Genomic DNA, 4,540 nt, shown 5'->3' on the forward strand with positions numbered 1-4,540 from the left:
TTAACAGCATGGGGCATCACATGCATTTGAGAAACCCCCTATCAAGCTTCAGTTCAATAAAATGATGAATGGATTACAGTGATATAGCTGTATGAAGGCCCTTTTTTCTCTCTGACAGGTATGGCGCTGCTAATATTCTGCATGCTAATAACTGACAGCCAGCTTTATAGTGTTTAATGAAACAGGCAGGACCTATACACCTAGGGCCCAGTGCTCTCCGGGCTATGGCACATGACCTGGAGCTGACAAGGAGAATCTGGTGACACTGCTCGTCATTTTATCTTGAGCCCAATTTTAAAGATACAGTTTATTGCATTAAAACTTTTTCCATTCTGTAGGATGAGAGTAAAATCATAGTCTTTACCATGAGGTAGCACAGAGGCACATGGCAGAACTTTGAGAGCCTGCTATCTCAAATATTATAATTCAGACACACACAGGATGTGCATATGTATGTCTTTAATAGAAAATTCCTAGATCTAATATATATATATGTATATATGCTTTTTTGTGCAAGTTTATCCAGTTCCATCTGTGGTCAATGCAAGTGCCACAGATTTACAAGCAGAAAAGTATTTCCTGCATCTGTGACGTAGAGAGGTCTGATTAGTGCTACAGAAATAGCAGTGGGGGGCACAAGCTGTCACACACCCCCAGAACCCTTGCAACAGGATTAGAAACACCACGGTTGCCACTAGAACCAGCACTCAAAATAAAGCTCAAGCAAACAGCAAGCCCAGTGTGAATGGGGCTTGAAGCCATGCGCAAAGAGCTTTTCTCTTTCTGTTTGGTGCCTACTGATTCAGAAAACATGTCTTTGATTGTCCTTGATAACTAAATAGACTCAATTAGTAATTGCTCCTCTGAATGGGAGCCATCTGTAAGATTCTGAGTATTTTATCAGCTCCTGAGGCAAAAAACCGTCCTGAGGAAATACATAGTGCTTTATTAAATGTGATCCCTGGGCATCAGATCATGCTTGCAACAATATATTTAGAGCATTTTTATGTAAGTCATGGCCACAACATGCATTTGGAAGCTACCCTCTCAAACACCCAAAACAGATAATCAGTGATAGTAGGTCTTTTGTGTGCTTTTTGCATTTGCTTAGCTGCAGGTGGAAGTGACAGGCATTCCACTCTGAAACTGCTTGACACCTCTCTTTGTGAGACTTTTTTCACATTTGCTTGTCATTTTGCCCACTTTCACCTTCTGGGCTGGCAACTTCCTAGTTAGGATCTTCTTCAGGATGACACACTGGGATTTACTGGGAGATGTCAAGTGAAAATAGCCATTTGATCCAGACTAGGCAAAAAATATACAGTTTTGTCCCTGGGGAAAGCTTTCCTTTGATACTCATATTGTCCCATATATTGGTAATAGGACTAGGGGTTAGGCTGTCAAGTGATTTTTTTTGCAAGGAAGTGCCTTTTGCCAAATTCTCTATATATGGGCCTTTCGATAACGTTTCCAGATTTGTCAAAAGTTTACAGGTAGAAATCAAGGGTGACAGTGTCCTGTCACTTTCTTATATGAAAAACATCTTATTCCTCACTCCTCTGCTACTAGTAACTAAGCAAATTAGCAAACGCTCTAATGCTAGAAGATCATAATGCACTATCCACACTAATTGGCAGTATTTGACTCAGTAGATGAAATGGGCCCAAGTAACTAAAACAGACACTGACAGACTCTCTGGTTCTCTGTAGGCTTCTCTGAGTACCTTCAGCTTGCACATATCACATTATAGTTCACTGTTTTTAATAAAATACCCAGCACAATGAATAGCTTATTCCGTTTTATGACAAAACCTCAACACTGTGCATTTAGCTTCCTAGAAGTCATATGAGGAATTTCCTTCTACCTGTTATTACTGTTGAATAAAGTTTAATAGCCTGTAAGTAATCCTCTCACCTGACATGAAGCACCTACAAGAGATACAGCTTGCCTGACCTAATTATCCTGGCTCCAGTAACAACTAGTGAAAGAGTCTGGCCAGCACCCAAGTGTGATTCATCCCTGTGTAAGCTGGGTCTCTGTGCAGGTCAATTGCATTGTCATTGGTAAGTTCATTTGTCTTGCGCTGACTGTCCATGTAACTAAATATTTAATTTCTAGAAAATGGTAACAGTGGCATAATCCTACCTTTATTTACCCAAGTGCTCTTCACCTGAATTTCTCTTCCATAGGTACAGAGAGACAGGGAAGAGATAAACTAGTCTGCTAACATGATGTTGAATTCAGAGTCTCTTCCTACTGAACTTAGGAACACAGAGGCACTGCCTGCCATAAGTAAGGTCCCTCTGTGACAACTGTTCATAGATTTTTCATACAGACATCAAAGAGCTGAGAAGTTGCTATAAAAATCAATAGAGTTATATTTTTAACTTTTTTATGTCTCATGACTCACTTTTCTATCTTAAGCCTTCTGGGATCCCATTTTCCAGCTTATTCTTTACAGCCATGAAGGGAGAATTTTTTTTCCTGCTTAAAAGCTGAGATTCTGATGCATTCACATTAATGTATAAGCATAAAGTTTAAAAGCATACGTACTGTTTCTGTGAGAGCTCTACAAATTGGTTCATTTAATTTAAATTCTCCTTACAAACAAATAACAATTATAATTCCTTTTTTTTTTTAAATGAACTTCATTTAGAACTTGCCTTCATTTACAGCTTTCTTGCAAATGCTTGAGAATGAAATCTTCCCTTCCCAACTTTCTCCTCATCTAATGCATATGTAAGCACACTTGTCTATTTCATCTGTTCTTTGGTATTTGGCCACTCTCGTTACTGTTTTACTTTGACTAAAATGATCAGTAGGCAAGGCATAAATTTCTTAGTAGCTAGCAAGAATAAAAAGGAATTGGGGCTCTTCAAAGTTATAGTAGTATCTTCCAAATCCATCCAGCTTTGTTCACCTTCTCTTACCAAGAACTTCCCTGTTCTCCTTCATGGTGCAGTTTTCACTCACATCTGACACATTCAGTACTTCATAGAAGATGCTGATACTGACATCAGTGTTTCATACAAATCATTTCTATTTGTGCATTTGCTTTAGCTTATTTAAAATAATTCTAGGTGCCTTACATACGTGTACTTCAACCTCCTTGGCATAATCAACAATTCCTTTAAATACAGCCTATGTGGAGAAATTAAATACTTGAAATATGAGGCTTGTAAGCTTCATAATTATACATTGCAAATCTATGCAGTCTACCTACAAGCATTCCATCTGAAGAGCCCTACAGTCTTCTCTGTCACTGAATTTGCAAGCCTGGGTTCATGGCAGCAATGATACCTGTGCTAAAATATTTGGATGATTTTACTGAAAAAAAGGCAAGAAAGCCTCATTACTGAAGTCAGCAACCCCAACAATCTTGGAGAAAGCAGAAGATTGGTTATCTCAGAGAACACAAAGAATGGATTTAAAGGGTAAACTTAAATACACTATCAAAATACAAACAAAGGAGAACTGAAATGGAAAGTTATGTAACAAATGTAGACGACCTTTTGTTTGTGGAACAAAAAATGCTCTCTGAATAAAAATCAATGTGTGGATAGATCAGAAAACCTTACAAAACGTTGGGTTGTTGGTTTTTTTTTTTTTTTTTTACAATTATAAATGATGGCTCAAGGGAATTTTTGTATGTCAGTTTTATACTTCCTCATGTTAAATGAAGTGAAACCACTGAGACCTCAGGCAGCTCACTGCATCACTAGGCAAGGATGGAGTTAGTAATTTTCTTTTTTATCTGGACAGTAAAAGATATTGCTGTGCCACCATAACTTATAGCTTGTGACAAGGCAAAACTTTATGACTTCTGGATTTCTAAGTTGGTTGTAGGAGAAAAAAGTCCAATTTTCCAATTTATTGGAATCCTTATATATATTTTTTTTAGTATAATGACTTGAAAATGAAGATTAAATTAATAGATTAACACACATTTTCCCATCTGATTTTCTGTATTGATTCTAGCATCTCATGGAAGGCAATCTGAGCCAGTTACTAAAAAGGAGAGTTCAGCTGAGGTAACTCTTAGTATTTCCAAAGTGAACTGTTCAAATTTGATAATAAGCAAATAGGACAACATTATTTTTTTTTTTTAGGTTACACTACAGAAAGAACAATGTAACCCTCTTCATCCTAATGTGACTAAGGACTGGAAGTCTGAATAGGAGCAATCATCCAAAAGCACTACTGTCAGTCTAACTTTGCAATTTTGGTTGAAGATCTTTCCTGTAGGCTACAACAATACTGAGACTGGGTTAAAGATTTTGTCTTAGGCTCTTTTTTAGTTTTGTATCAAATGCTATCAGTATGGTATCTCTGCACTGCAAGTATGATTTCCTCAAAGAGACATCGGTTTCCAGTTAAAATTTACCCCTGTGGAGCTGAAGAAAGCTCTAATAATTTCTTGGCTAAATAATCACAGATAGTGTCCCCTATTCTAAAAGGAGTACTTTCTGTTTGCCATTGTCCACTATCTGTAAATCTCAGATGTTTATTCATTAGGGCAGTGATTATAAACCCAGTCTTC

General features: G+C 37.4%; 1 long non-coding RNA gene across 1 annotated transcript; it reads left to right on the plus strand.

Annotated features, from left to right (window-relative positions):
* LOC110393386 lies at positions 1,976–4,262 on the plus strand. Its single transcript, XR_002434986.1, has 3 exons — positions 1,976–2,063; positions 3,979–4,031; positions 4,110–4,262. It is a non-coding gene; the product is annotated as an uncharacterized LOC110393386 (long non-coding RNA).

The sequence above is a fragment of the Numida meleagris genome, chromosome 2 (assembly GCF_002078875.1).
Source record: "Numida meleagris isolate 19003 breed g44 Domestic line chromosome 2, NumMel1.0, whole genome shotgun sequence".
NCBI lineage: Eukaryota > Metazoa > Chordata > Aves > Galliformes > Numididae > Numida > Numida meleagris.